The 16,066-nt window shown below is 35.0% G+C and overlaps 1 protein-coding gene across 1 annotated transcript in view; it reads right to left on the bottom strand.

Annotated features, from left to right (window-relative positions):
- LOC135118616 (protein Wnt-7a-like) overlaps window positions 1-12,570 on the bottom strand; it is a 69,982-nt gene extending 57,412 nt beyond the window's left edge. The window contains exon 1 of the mRNA XM_064041078.1: window positions 12,325-12,570. The gene's annotated coding sequence lies outside the window, so the exon portion shown is untranslated. The remainder of the gene's footprint in view (window positions 1-12,324) is intronic.
- Window positions 12,571-16,066: the final 3,496 nt, after the last annotated feature.

The following is a 16,066-nucleotide window of genomic DNA, read 5'->3' as shown; positions in this document are numbered from 1 at the left end:
GCTATAAGACCAACTAGAGGCCCGGAACTTCTCCCGCACCATCGCATAGCCATACTTAGGTTTGCAAGAGAACATGCAAAATGGACGCATGACTAATAGAGTAAAATTTTATGGACCGATGAATGCAGAGTCATCTTAAGAGCTCCAGGCGGCCGTAAACGTGAATGGAGAAAGAGCGGAGAATGGTTTCTTCCCACCACTACCGAGCAAACACTCGGTTTTCATAGTGGGTCCATCTTGGTTTGGCGAGGCATAAGTTCAGAAGCCCGTACTGAATTATTGGTTGTCGAAAGTCGTCTGAAAACAGTGCGGTATATTGAAGAGATCCTTCAAAATCATGTTTTACCCTATCAGGGATTCATAGGAAGTGAAGAATTTCGTATAATGCAGGACAATGCTCGACCTCACGCAGCTCTTTGCGTAACCGATTACTTGTTCGATGTCGATATTCAAAAATTGGACTGGCCTGCAAGAAACCCAGCCATGAATCCTATAGAACATGTCTGGAACATGCTTAAAAGACAGGTCCAAGCAAGTCGTAACCCACCACGGACTCTTAGTGAATTGAAAACCGCGCTGGTACCTGCCTGGGAGGAGATCTCTCAGGTGGAGATAAAAAACATCATCCAGAGCATGCCAGATCGTATGCAGGTAGTCATCAGATCAAGAGGAAGAAACACCCATGATTAAAATTCGATAACTTTCTGTTTTGTTAAAAATGTTGAATTTAAAAGTCTATGGTGATTATTGCGGTAAAGGACTCTGTTTTCTAACTGAATGAAAATTAATGAAAATCCTCACAATTCTGTTGTATGTGAGTCATTTTCTTTTGGAAAATGAGTAAATTTAACAATTTTAAAATAAAAATTCCGATTTTTCATTTAAATAATGGTTATAAGGCCCAAATGTGCTTGGGCCAGATTCCGTGCCGCTGAGTGTATTAGTAGCTCAATATCGCATAGCATTATTAGTGTGATATCACCATAATATAGTAGCTGTATATTCGGTAAATTCCTCGAATTATACAAAATAAACAGACCAGTGTGTACTCGTTAATTGATCGAGAAGTTTGGCGTGTTGTGTGTTATTAATTACGCGTGTAGGTATTTACACGCCGCGTGTTTATTTATGCAGTAATTTAAACTTTATGTAGTTTTAATTGTAGGTGGGAGTCATGAAGCTTTTAATTTCGCTTTTTATTGCTAAAACTATTTTATAACATGCGGGTTGTAAATTAATTATACTAGAATGCAAATGTTAATTAATGGAAATAAATTCAAGATCTTTATTATATTAGTGGGAGGTTATCTATGAGTTTTAGATTTTATTTAAAACAAGAGATAAATAAATAAAAGCTACTGCAACATAGTTTAGTTGTGACATCACTTAGCTTAGTTAAATATAGGTAAGTGCAAAAATATATATCGAAATTGTTACAAAAGTAGACGGACGGAAACAGTTCTTATTTTTCTCTACAGTTGGCTAAAAAGAAAGTAAGAAGTGTTCTAATCAGTATGTTATCTAAATTGCATTGAAAAGTGAGGAAAGCATTGGAACGGAAAATGCTACAAATCACCGAGTTTCTATATTGACTACAGCATCGAAGTTCAGTTGTCGATCGAGTTCTCACTTGTTGAGGAAACATTCGATAAATATATTCTTCCTGTGTCAGGGGTTAACAACATTACTCCACACTAGATTCATTCTTCAAAATTAAATTAATACTAGGTTAGTTCTGCAAATAAGAACGTCGTTAAATATGTTTGTGCATAGCCCATGAAAGCGAATCAAAAATTCGATCCAATTAATTAATTCAATAATGTAACAACCGGATTTCTTGACATATCAGTTTCATGTAAAACACGATCAAGAATTAACACTTTACCAATAAGAGTTCCCCTATGTTGAAAACCCCTTTCCATATACTCCGATACTTCGTGTTGTGACAAGCTCGAGTAATTAATTATTCGGTACATTAGCTCTGGCCGGTGTCATGTATTAACTAATATCTACGTGTCACCCTATCTGCCGGGTATAGATAACATAGTTTTTGTAGTCGGAGGTGACAGCCGCGGGTGACAGGCGCGGGTGACAGGCGCGGGTGACAAGCGGCTTGAAAGAGATGTCGATGTGTTTTGACTACGGTTGATAGGAAAAAAGGCTTGAACATACGTTTGTTTGTCGAATAGATAGTGTCGGATAGTGTCCGGCAAGTCGGTGATTTGTTGCTGGATGAAGTTGTGTGTGTTAAGGTGAGAAGCGACAACACATGTTAGAGAGGCCGGTTTTCAATAGTCAACAGTTTATATCATTAAAATTAAAATTGGGTTGTTTTGAAGTTTAAGTGATAGTCTAGATCCCTAAGTTCGTTGCTGGCTAGTTATGTGTGTTTCACCATTGAGGGAAATATTATGTGGGAAACGTGATTTTGGTCTGTGTGTAGGTATTCATGCTTACAGAAGGGGTAAATTTTCCTGTTGCAATAAAATATCAAGGAAAAAAACTATATCAGCTCACAGAGACTACTCTACCTACATAAGGTAAACGCGGGTGAAGTCGTCATGCCCCAATAGTCGTCAATTAATCTTAAAACTTTTATTATTATTTTCTACTGAACTTAAAATGGGCCGGTTTATATATCAACATATTCTTGGTAATATATTGCACAATTGAAATAACAATACGGGGTTTTAACAGTCACGGCTTCTAAGATATATTATTTGAAACGTGTGTGCCCTAACGAAAACGTTTTTTCGTGAAGTTCAGCTGTCAAAAGTGAAACTCAGCACGTAGTTTTGTGTTTTGATTTACATAACTCCAGTGGGGTCTGTGGTATGTTTCTTTGTTTAATTAGATAGTTTAGTTTATTTGCTAGCGATGTAATATGCAATTTGGAATAATTTTAACATAGAAGATATATTTTTTTAATGTGACGTCTATTGGTACTTCAAAACTCCCATTTGACCCAAAACCCGTCAATTTTACAATTATTATGACGACTACTGGGACATCCTCAAAAGTTGCACCTAAACTCCTCATAATGAGGATATTTTGTGTTTTACAGTACAAAATGCGAATAAATAGCTAATATCGGGAATTTTACAAAATTGATAACTGTCTAGAACAAACATATTTTAGGTTTAGACTACATTTGTTCATAAAACTGCGTTTCTTTTAAGCTTTTTCTTAGGGGTAAATTTTACTCTGCTGGTTCTAGATGCACGTACACAGTCATGTTAAATCCCCTGTTTTCTATAAGTATGCACTTTCTACAAGTGTTTTTTCAGGTATATATTGGCCGCTGTAGGCCTCCGCCATTCGATTAAGATCTACCGCTTTGGGTAGAAGTAGGTCTAGCACTAGCTTTTGTTTCTACTACGCTTGGATTACAATTTGTGGCAAACAAGAATTGACTGTTCTTACACTATGCTTTTTGTTCAAAATAACTGCAATTCGGCACGCGTATTGTACCGCGTCTTCCTAACGTGTCTTAATAGCGGCTGTTTAAAAATTATGTCATTCAACTAGTTTTGACGCAAAAAATATTAAAATCAGTTTTAAAACTAAGATGACATAGCTTCCATCGCTGTCACTTCTTTGTTTGTCGTATTCGATATTGATGGGTAAAGAGTAATCTTAAGTAAGATTTTTTTATTTAAAATTGTCTGTTTAGTGATTGCATGATCGTAATTTTAATAGCAGATCATGACTGAATGAAACTACAAGCATGAGGGCCTTTTAAGAGTCATAAAAGCTGTAAAACACACAACATCAGATGCATCAAAAAAATTTAAAACGCCCTTTTGAGGCAACTAATGAAATGGTGACACAAAACCGACGATTATCCCTGTATACACTATAGAAATGAACCCAAGGACAATCTCCGGTTCTGTGCTAAAGTAATGCTAACTATGGAGGAAAACTACTTGGGCTATTGCGTTGGGATGTTAGTGGATTAGGATATAGGAAACTATAGGAACTATGGCACCTGGAAAAAAAGTCGTGGTGGCCTGGTCGGCCAAGCATCAACGGGTTCGATTCTAGGTCAGGCAAGTACCAATGCAACTTTTCTAAGTTTGTATGTACTTTCTAAGTATATCCTGCAATGACACCAATGACTGTGTTTCGGATGGCACGTTAAACTGTAGGTCCCGGCTATCCTTGAACATCCTTGGCAGTCGTTACGGGTAGTCAAAAGCCAGTAAGTCTCACACCAGTCTAACCAAGGGGTATTGGGTTGCCTGGGTAACTGGGTTGAGGAGGTCAGATAGGCAGTCGCTTCTTGTAAAGTACTGGTACTCAGCTGAATCCGGTTATACTGGAAGCCGACCCCAACATAGTTGGGAAAAAAGGCTCGGAGGATGATGATGATGAGGAACTATGGCACCTGCCGATGACTCGCCACCTCACTTACTGGGCCCCCGGGAATCAGTCGCTAAATCGCAACAAGAGGGCAACAGGTACATGAGCGGCTGAAGGGTGAGGATACCTCGGCGGACTTTAAACGCAGATCACGCGCTCCCTGTGGGTCCAGCATCACCGGCCCACTCGCCACTTACCACGAGGCACCTACCCTCCGGTCAGGGCTGCTAACCCTGCTCTAGCGACTCCACTCTGGTCGGCCAATGAAGGCAAGCCAAGAGGCGGGAGACCTTCACTCCGGCAGGCCGGAGATGGGGGACAGTATACTCTCCCCGGAGCACTCGGATATATAGCCCCGCGTTGTCGCTACTCCCCGTCATCCGCCTCAGATGCCCTCAGGCTCAGGCCCTGTGGGGCTTATTAGATATTATTATTATTGGGTTTGAACGGAAACGGGGAACGGTACCTAATCATATTTTATTTCTTGATAAACTGTCTATAGAGATTTTTGCAAATGGTACTTAGCATGCGCTAAGCAGTTCAGAAGTTTCGATGAATGACAACCTTACCTACATATCTATGAATGCTAGTAATTATTTCGCGGAAAGCTATATAAACGAAACGAATGTGGCTGTTATTGTTTGTGAATACTAATTATTTTATTTTACAATTTAAATATTTTAAAAGTAATTATTTTGCTCGTGCTACATATGCACATGACTGCATCGTTATTACGATTAAGAAATATAACATACTAGCTTCTGCCAGCGGTTTCACCCGCATCCCGTGGGAACTACTTCCCGTACCGGGATAAAAAGTAGCCTACAGCCTTCCTCGATAAATGGGCTATCTAACACTGAAAGAAATTTTCAAATCGGACCAGTAGTTCCTGAGATTAGCGCGTTCAAACAAACAAACAAACTCTTCAGCTTTATAATATATATTAGTATAGATATTTTAAAGACTGGTTTTGTGATTCCAAGCGTTTGATAGATAGGAATATAAATTAAAATGCAACCATGTATCTGTTTTATTGAATACCTGCTCTTCTAACAGATTATGACCTGCTATTCTAAATAGGAATTTGGTTTTTTATCTATCTACCTACCTAATGTTTTAAAAGCACAAGTATGCTTAACAATTAATTCAAGCACAAAAAAATGTACATAACTTGAACCTTATGTTCAAGAGCAGAGAGTTTACATTAGCATTAAAAGTTGACGAGTACTGGGAATATTTGACGAGTATCCGTACAAATCAGACGACTATTGGTACAAATCGCCCTTTTTTTACTTTTGCCTTAATAAGTATATAAACCCATCAAAATTATTAAAAAAACATTAGTTACTTAGAATAATGAATAAATACTCTATCACGTCATGCAAAATTTTTCATTTTCTATTGAATATTTAACACACAGTAGCGCTTCAAAGTCAGCGATTTCCGAAATCCGACGACTATTGGTACGTTTACCTTATTCCAATTAAACAAGTTACTTTACGTATAATATTAACATTAATTAAATATCCCCTTGAAGACATATTCCCACGTAGAATGTAATCTAGCATTAGACATGATATCCATCAATTATACTCACCTCTCACAAATCTAATCACTGATCTGTCGATATAGGCTTACAGGCACACACATATAATATATCTAGACTGTATCTAGGCAGTATATTATATATTGTAATATATCTAGGCAAAGATATATAATATAGAGTATATCTAGATGGTGCACACATCGCATCCATTAATAATGAACATCTAGGACACATTGAGACATGGAATCTGTTACTGCGGACTAACGGACGGACCCGGGGAATATCATTAGTTTGAGTTTAACTGAAACAGTTCGACGTGGATTAAATCAATTTTATTTTGAATAAGTTCACCTCTAAAAATATGGTGACCTATATTTTGTTAATAACTTCAATGTAACAAAAACTTCCAGCTTAGCTTATAGCTTTCCTCGATAAATGGTCTTTCAAACGCTGAAAGATTTTTTCAAATTCTGACAAAGCCGCGTTCAAGCTAATATATCAATATTAGTATAGATTTAGCCACATAAACTCTTTCATTTCTTTTTATTACATACAATAAAGATTTTTTTAAAGGTTTAAATCTCAAAGCTTAAAAAACATCTTAGCAGTTGCATCCAGTTTTGACCACGCTCCACAAGCAACTCGTATTTTAAGTCTGGTTTCAGTTCTACTTTTTACCGACTGCGGCCGACATCAAAGACAGTGTTATGTTTTTGCATGTACAACATAAACTAACGTTAAGATAATACTTAATCGGTGCTAACGGGTAAATCAGTAAGTTCTCACGACGAATTAATAGAGTGTTTATCTTGGAAATGTTCTTAGTTAATAAATATAACTGTTGACGTTTAGCGGCGGATACGGCGCGTCGTCGGCGTCACGCTTCCACTACATACATATTAATTTGTTACATTAATTGCGTATGCGATAGTTCAAGTTTATCCAGTTGGTAATCACAAATTAATAGGCAGGTTTCTCGGATTTTAGGGTTATCAGTTTTGACCCTTGGATTGAAAATATACATGGTAAGTATGTATTTAACTTTTAATCTGAAGTGATGTAAGATTCAAAATCAATAAAGTCTTTTAAAATTAAGCTAGTATATAGCATCATAGTACCTAGCTTATGATTTAAATATTCATACAAGAGGCTAGATAGCATCTTCTTCATTTTAGTAGTTTTTCTAGTGAGGAAAGAACATCCTTCATGCAACCCCGAAGTTTTAAGAATTATATTCCAGATTTGTAGGGTATTATTGAACTGATGAACCCAATTCATTCATTAGTATTAATTCACAGGTTATGTATTAACATCAGCTGATAAGAAGGTGATGAATATCGTAATCCGTAGATAATTTACGATCTATAAACATATGTAAATGTTGTACAAGAGAAACATAAATAACGTGTATCTGCTACATTTATTCGCCATTAAATATTAATTAACAATATCTGAACCGTCTCGAACATACAACATTTTGCATAGATAACACACTATTACAATACTAACTGTATTTGTTACGATTTTATTCGTTTCACATTATATAAACGGAATTAATTGATTATTATTCATTTTGTATGTTAACTTGTCATTTCTCACGTTTTTAAGAAGGCGTTAAGATAACGATTTTGAATCCAGATGAATAAATAAAAGAGCAGGATTCCGTTATGTTAGAAATAACTTGATTTACTTAACATACGTTTATTATTTTCTTCAGTTAGAATCAAGTCCCATAAAGTAATACTAACATATTATTTAGAGAATAGAAAATAATGTATCCCAATGAAATTACAATCAATTGTTTTCAGCAATAAAAGTGAATTTACGTTCCATCCAAAACAAATATTCATTCGAACATCATAAGGCGATTTATCTTCCATTGTTTTCACAACAAAAGTACCAGTAACCCGACCTTAACTCTGTAGTTGCTATTACATCGCACTAGAACCGAATCCCACATAAATATCCCTTCGTCTTGTAAACCACTGGGGCACAAGATAGCTGCGGAGAGAAACGCGATACGCGAGTCGCGGGTTCGAGCCCGGCTGACACATAAATAGAATTAGCGAGTTGGTCACGACTTCGCTCGATAGTGTATCGAGGCACGGGATCGAGTGCAGCCGCGGTGCAAGCTAGGCTAGATTATCATATTCTACGGGAATTACAATGAGGAATATTTACTTACACAATATTAACAAAGCCATAGTTTTGCTTTTCTTTTATGAAGATACTCAGTTCTAGGAATCAATGCATAATAATACGTCCTAGGCCGATTTCGGCGACAGCATCTGATCTCATCCAGACTACGGGCTGCTTTGTAAAAGTTTGTAAAACCCACAAAGCGATTTCAGCCCGACCCGGGAATCGAACCCGAGACCACAGTCATAGCAGACGCGCTTGCGACCACTAGACTACTAACTGGGCAGGTCATTAGCATACTTAACGAATATGTATATACCGGATACTTGAAGTATATATTTAGCTGATAAGTTAATTGAAACAAATTATAATCAAAGAGCGTATGTCACGGAACAATATCGGAAAAACATTTCCAATATCCGAAAATATCAATTGATTAGCAATATAACGTTTGTCAGTTTGAATAACCACATGTTCGTTATCACATAGAAAAGCTTTTCAAAATCACTGATTACTGATTCAATTCGATTCCGTTATATAACAAAATTAAGAAAAGAAATGTCGCGAGCGATTTAATTGCGGCGCGGAATGTGGCATGCATGTTAATGAAGTAACTGCCGATATTTGCATATACACTATTATGCATAATAAACTCTTTTGCATAAAAAGCGGGCACCTCCGCGAAATCTTAGTTTTAAGGACTTTACGTGTATTTCAAAGGGGCTTAATGATTGTAGTATGTTTCTAGCATCAAAAGAGTTAGCCGAGCATGCGTGAGAGTGTATTCTAAATTTGAATTTTGTACAATTGCTAAGAAATTGGTTAAACCTTGTTTTGGACAAATTGCTGGCAGAAAGTTCGTCGGTGTTTCGAAAAGTTTTTGAAGTGATTTTCAGGAAAATGATAATGCAGTTTTAATTCATGATTAATGTACTTTTTTGTTAGATCAAAACATTTTTGAAAAACTCTGCGTATTTGACAAAATTAATTTTCACCTGCTCTAAATGGGCTATACTGATGGTTGATGGCAATGTTAAGAGTTTCGGTATTTTAGTGTAAAGTGTTCTATTGTCTAGATATTGTACTCACGTGTTTTAAAATATCGCTTTTTCATATTAAACACTATTTAGAAGAGTATCAGTACCTTTGGCTGCGACAAAACCTATTTAAAGTAAGCAGTGCCCATCACAACCCGTCTCCTATCGGACTTTGACATTTAAAAAATACCAAATTTTGGGATAAATTTTAAAATTAACCACATGAAAAATGATGAGGAGAGTTAAAGCTATCTAAAAAGTCAAATTATTGCCTCGTTGAAGCTCTCGATAACTCCATAGGTATCGGGTTACTAAACGACGATTTAGCTGAAAGGCAGTCAAAAATTCAAAATTATTGGCCAAACGTATGTTTCTTAAGAAATGAGCAGATAGCCAATTATTGTTATGATTTAAGCAGGAAAGTGCTGCAGATGCCAGAAAATCTCGGTGTAAGCAAGTTTATTTAATAAAATATCCATGGGATGAAAACACGCTGTTTGAACGCTCAGACTCATAGATCTTCAGAGGTCTTCGGAGTTTCCCAAGAGACGAGGTTGTTTAAAAATCAGTAATTTCGAGACCTTAAGACCTCGTGCTCACAGTCTATGCGCTATTTTCTGTATTTTGTAGAATTTCAATACTTTTAAAAATGTCAAAGTCCGATAGGAGACGAGTTGTGATGTACACTGCTTACTTTAAATTGGGTTTGTCGTAGCTCAAAGAACTGGTACTCTTCTAAATAGTGTTTATTTATGAAAAAGCGATATTTTGAAACACGTGAGTACAATATCTAGACAATAGAACGCTTTACACTAAAATACCGAAACTCTTAACATTGCCATCAACCATCAGTATAGCCCATTTAGAGCAGGTGAAAATTTTGTCAAATACGCAGAGTTTTTCAAAAATGTTTTGATCTAACAAAAAAGTACATTAATCATTAATTAAACCTGCATTATCATTTTCCTAAAAATCACTTCAAAAACTTTTCGAAACACCGACGAACTGTCTGCCAGCAATTTGTCCAAAACAAGGTTTAACCAATTTCTTAGCAATTGTACAAAATTCAAATTTAGAATACACTCTCACGCATGCTCGGCTAACTCTTTTGATGCTAGAAACATACTACAATCATTAAAATCCCTTTGAAATACACTTAAAGTCCTTAAAACTAAGATTTCGCTTAGGTGCCCGTTTTTTTTGCAAAAGAGTGTATTATATTATTTAGTTTACTGAACATCCGCGACTATCCCCTTTCATTTCACATTTAAAACGAGTGCATCGAAATTGCATCAATTATAACGCGTTTAAGTTTTTGTTGCATAAGAGCCTGCAAAGATCAATTCGAAATTAAAACATTTAACTTTACTAAATATGATCAGGAGTTAGATAAACAGATGTTTTACTCTGATCTCAAACATATCTTAGACATGTCAATAATCTATCAGTTATGTACACAGTAAACACGTGAAAGAAGTAGAAGTAACATAAAATAGTAAAAAGGTACTGCTTATTTCTAATGAAATCTCTTACAGCAGAAATCATTATATAAAGAAAGATCAAGCTAGTATAATGTGCATCAGAGTGATAATGTGTTAGCTGAGAGCATATCGAGTGTGACAGCGACGCGATGCTGTTTGCTCATCACCGCTCGCGCAATACACGCGGTTGCGATACCTCAACTTAACTAACCGCTCAGTATTATTGACGATTATATATTTATGTTACTGTCGAGATGTATCTTATCGGTTGCTTTTGAAATATTTGATGAACACTTTAGAGGCAATATACGAAGAATATATAGGTATTTATTATATCTCCTTTTCCAAAAAGAGTATACAGTAACTTAAATTTACTCAGTTATATTTAGAGTCCTATAAATATAGGCTAAGAATGACAATTATTTTTAGAGTCATCCTACAAAGTGCAAAAAAGAAATGTTTTACCCAATACAAGATTAAAACCCACGACTCAAGTTTGCTAAACTACTAAGTAACAACTAAACCAACGAGTCAGTCTATTAATATTTTTCCTCCAGACATACAGATTATTTTATGACACAAATCAAGTCAGAGCCAGTATTAGAAACACTTAGTAAATTATCGCCATCGACAGCCGCAATAAGTCAACTACAACTTAAACTTAGATTACTTTAAACAACTAATATTTACTTCCCACGAAATAGCAACTCGTCTGAGTGAACTCGATCACTCGGTTACGATATAATCGAATAATTTCTAATCGATACAAATGCGAGTGTTGGCAATAGAGAGTCGCATACGCAAAGGCGTAATGTGACGGAATTAACATTTAATATCTACGAGCTGCGGCTGAAATGATTTATGTCGAGCAGTCGAGCACTCGAGCATTGGGCAACACCGACAATGTCTTATTTAGTAGTGTGGCTGCTACAGATCGTATTGTTATGAGATCGCGTCGATAACATTCAGATGTTGAATTTGTTCGAGTTTCCGAGCGATGTAATCGAATAGAAGTTATCGTAGATAGCCATTTGTTTATCGCTTATTATTCTGTAGATGGACCAATTGTCCGTTATTTATTGAGGATGTAGGTATACGTTATTAGTTTAATTCATTTTTTTCTATCATAGGTTATAGTTTCGCCTATTGCTTATTGATTCAGGATTAAGTTTTACGTTTATCTGAAGCCAAATAAAGCCTTGTTATAAGTTTAGAACTGCGAATAAGACCCCGTGCCTAATAACCCTAATTGCTATCAATTGGAATAGTTAGTGTAATTTAGTTACCTACCTATAATTTTAAGTTTGATTTCAGGACACTTGTAGCAACTAAACTTATGTAGATATACATTGAAAAATAATCAAGTTTAAGTTTGACACATTTCACTAAAAAAATACCTATGACAGGCTTTAATTTTGTATTTACGTAGGTTTGGACAAGTTCAACCATGATTCAGCCAGTATTTAAGTACAATTAAAATAAGGATAAAAAGAAAACACTCTACAATTAGTGAGAAGAACAAACTTTTTTCACGTTGATTAATAAAAATCACTTTTTATACTTTTTTAACGGTAGTTATATGATGTAAATACAGGTTTGCATCTAGTGTAAAGGTCATCAATCCAACGCTAATTCTAGACATCCTACTAAAAATAACAATAATTTGTAACACCACTAAATTATTTATTCTACGTACCTACTAATAATATAACGCATATAATATCTTTAAATAAGAATAACATAAAACGAAAAAACTTACGAAAATAAACTCCTGAATATTTTCAGCTTCAACAAACTAAACTTTCAGTAAATAATTCTTAAAACTTTTCCCCAAAAAAAACCTCTCAAAATCCGGAACTTTTAGCAACTGTTGTACAGTAAAAAAAATCGATTACTCAGTTCTTAAATTCACATCACAGTTCACACACGATTCGATGTCTCGATGTATCGAGAGGAGCGAGTATCGAGTACTCGGTGCACGTCCGTCGTGCGCGCGGCCGCAGCATCCACTGACGGACATCGAACACTGGACCAACATTACTCTAGGACAACACAAGTCCCAAACTATCACATAGATTATCACACATACATTACCGCTTATATTCATACTTTAAAGTTTTACGTACATAGTGGGTCGGTAATGGATGTAGACTGCGGAAAAATTATCGTATTTTTTTTTTTCAATTTGTTGATATGCTGTCTTGTAAGTATTACGCTTTTATTAAAGCCATGTGTAAGTGGACACGAAAGCTCGTGCGTTTAGTTTTTGCTGCGGAAACTGTAAGGTTGTTGTGTGAAACATTTTAACGAACGAGTTAGTGGTGCAGTTAGCACCCATGTGTTATAATGTACGGAACTGACTGTCGTTGACGTGTTTATGGAAAATCGAAAGTAACCATATCGGCGAACGTTTTCGGAGAAATAATGTTATTTTTCTGTTGTAATGTGAAATTATATTTCTATTAACATTGTTCAGGTTTTTTTTTGTTTTATCATAGAGTTGCTATTTAAGTATTTCCTATTTTAAACTGTTTCTGTTGGGAAAGTTCAAGTACCTTTTTTGTAAATTGTTTGAATTAACTGTAAGTTGTCCATGTTTCCTAAATAAATAAATCGGGCAATGAATAATCTGACAAACAACCGCACAATGTTCCTTCTGCAGCAATAGCCTTAACAAGGATATATCAGAAAACCACAACAATATGCCGCCATTGAAGTAAACAAGGTGTTTCCATCACAATATTGATCGATAAAATTATCGCCCCGCAGTAAAACAATACATGAGGAAGTGCATTACTGACAAACTAACAGACAAACATATATAGTAGGTATATAGTATGTCTCGTCATTTAATTTTATACATGTCTATTTATATCTAACCTTTTCAAAAATACCTGGAAACAAATAACGTTTTAAATGAAAGTTATTAGTACTTTTTATTGAGTTAGAAATATAGAATTACAGTTTTTCATCGCTTACAGCTAAAAACACACAACATGTTACAAAACTTATAATAAATCAATTTTTTTAAGAATTACAAAAATGAATATAGCACCGTGTGATTTAAGTACCTATATGCTAAGTTTTCATATAGATGACGGAACTAATAAAGCGATTAGTCAATAAACATATTGTACACAGAAAGTCATAAACTGTTGTGTGTGATGACGATGAATGCAACTCTATAGAGATGCATTACAGTGACGGAGGTCAGGGTGCAATAGGTACTCACTAATTATGTAGTTTATTTATTTACGTAATAGTGAAACATTTGTTGTTAATGTGTAGATGGGCTATGATTTATTTTTCGAGTTTATTGCTGATTTTATAGATGTTTATACAAGTAGGTGTTTCTTCTAGAAATAGGTGTAGCTATGATATATATTTCATTAAAACTAAAAAATAAATAAATAGCAGTAATTAATAGCAGTAACAAAAATAGTAGTAAAGTAGCATAGCACAAGTTCTAGTTATATTTGAATTAACTATCCAAGTGCCCTCTAATTAATTACCTTTTTAATTAATTATAAGTAATCTCGGTACGAATATGAGACAGATATGATGATTGTCCTACTGTGTTTACTTTGAAACTTGAATGTTGTTTTTACAGTTATTAATAACTAATGATTATTATAGTCGGTGTGAATCGAACCTATGAAAGCTCGAATTCTCAGTTCAGGATTCGAGATTTTTGATTTTTTCCCACCAGGTGTGTTCTCATTGAGCTAAAGCTTTATTTCTAACTATATAAATATAACAAGCACGGTGTGTGGTCGCACTGAGCTAGTTTTTGCTTCGTTAGCGTCTAGCGAGCGACGTCGCGGCGCATTCCTAGCGAACTGGCCGCCATCACATAACTTCTGCTAAGAATTTACTAGCTTTTGGCGGACGATATCTTTTACAGTTTTTTTTGGATTTATTAATTTGATGTTGGAAATTGACATATTTTACCAACCGGTATCTACCTTTGATTTAATTGTGTGACTATAAAGTAGAATGTGGTCTACATTAAAATTATTTTTTCCAATAATGTCCATACTAAGTACTAATTTAAACTACATCGATATAATAAGCAGAAGTTTTATCTTAACACTTCTTAAACATACATTAAGAAAGAATCACTTTTATGCATAACGATAAAGTATAAAGCACCTTCTTACAAAACAATATTCAACACTCGTTAAGCAAATAAAACCCCTTGACATTTGTTGTGCGAGCGCGTTGATGTCTTTTGTTCGGCGCCTCGGTCGCACTTAGTGCTCACTTAACTATGACTTAGTGCAGACCCGCTCACTTAGCGTTATTGTGTTGTTAATAATATTACACACGTTATGATATTGCGTGGAGTTCTTAAGGGATCTATTATTAGAATTCTCTATACGTCTATACTAATGTAATAAATAGGAAACTTTTTTGTTTGCTTGTTGTAGTAAATTAGTAATTTGCCCGTACCGAGATAAAATATAACCTATGTTACTCGGGGATAGTCTAGCTTCCCAAGAGTGAAAAATTTTTTGAAATCAGTTCTGTAGTTTCGGAGCTTTTATTATATTAGCATGGATGAGGGGCTTGTGGTTTAGACAAAGATGTTTCGTCGTGGCTAAATATTAAGTCTGCCGAAGTGAACTAATTTCAAACTTCGCGATGATATCTAGAAAATAATAATTTCCATAGGATGCGAGGTAGTGGGGGTTAAGCTTGTTTTTTTTGTTTTCATCTATAAAATTGCACTTTTAAAATATTTAAATATGCAGTAATAAATATTTTTTATGACAATGAATAACAGTTCACAATACCGCGCGAACAGTTTGAATAAATTATTAATTATCATTAAAGTCAATAAATAACGATTTTCTATTATCCAGTTTATTGGACGACGCACTTAATGTTTATTCAATAAATTATTATGATTATGTGTATGTGCTACAAGTCGCATTTACTTAATATTAGCATGTGAATGATATTTCCTTATGTCTGTGTAATAGGAGTTTATTTTATGACCTTACTGTACTGACATGTTAGGACATTATATTTCCCTTAACGAGCATACATAAAGTACTATAGCATATATATAGCATAAAGTACTTCACCTCAATTTAAAGTCCAGTTATTTTAATCTTCAATTTACAACATTACCGGGCTGATTAGAATCCGGGATGAGAATGAAAAATAATTTAGGCTTGCAACCCAGAAAGTTCTTCAGAATCAACTTAATAATTTGCATAAAGATTGTGTGCTCTAGAGCAAAAGATTCATCAATGGATAGTAATATTTAGTAAGGAATCCTTATATAATATAATGGATAGTAATAATACCATAGTAGTTTAAGGTACAATAGGGTACCCGTACGGAAACCTGTTTTATTTTTATAAACCAAGGTTTTTGATAAGGGTAATACTATATTCAAAGCATGTTATATACAGAAATCCAGCCTAATGCACTCAGTGGTCATGACCCTTCTCTGCCTGTAACTCGGCCTAGGCAGTAATTCAGCGTGTAGG

Source organism: Helicoverpa armigera, chromosome 24, assembly GCF_030705265.1.
Source record: "Helicoverpa armigera isolate CAAS_96S chromosome 24, ASM3070526v1, whole genome shotgun sequence".
NCBI classification, from domain to species: Eukaryota; Metazoa; Arthropoda; class Insecta; order Lepidoptera; family Noctuidae; genus Helicoverpa; species Helicoverpa armigera.
This window is presented reverse-complemented; position numbering and strand designations above follow the sequence as displayed.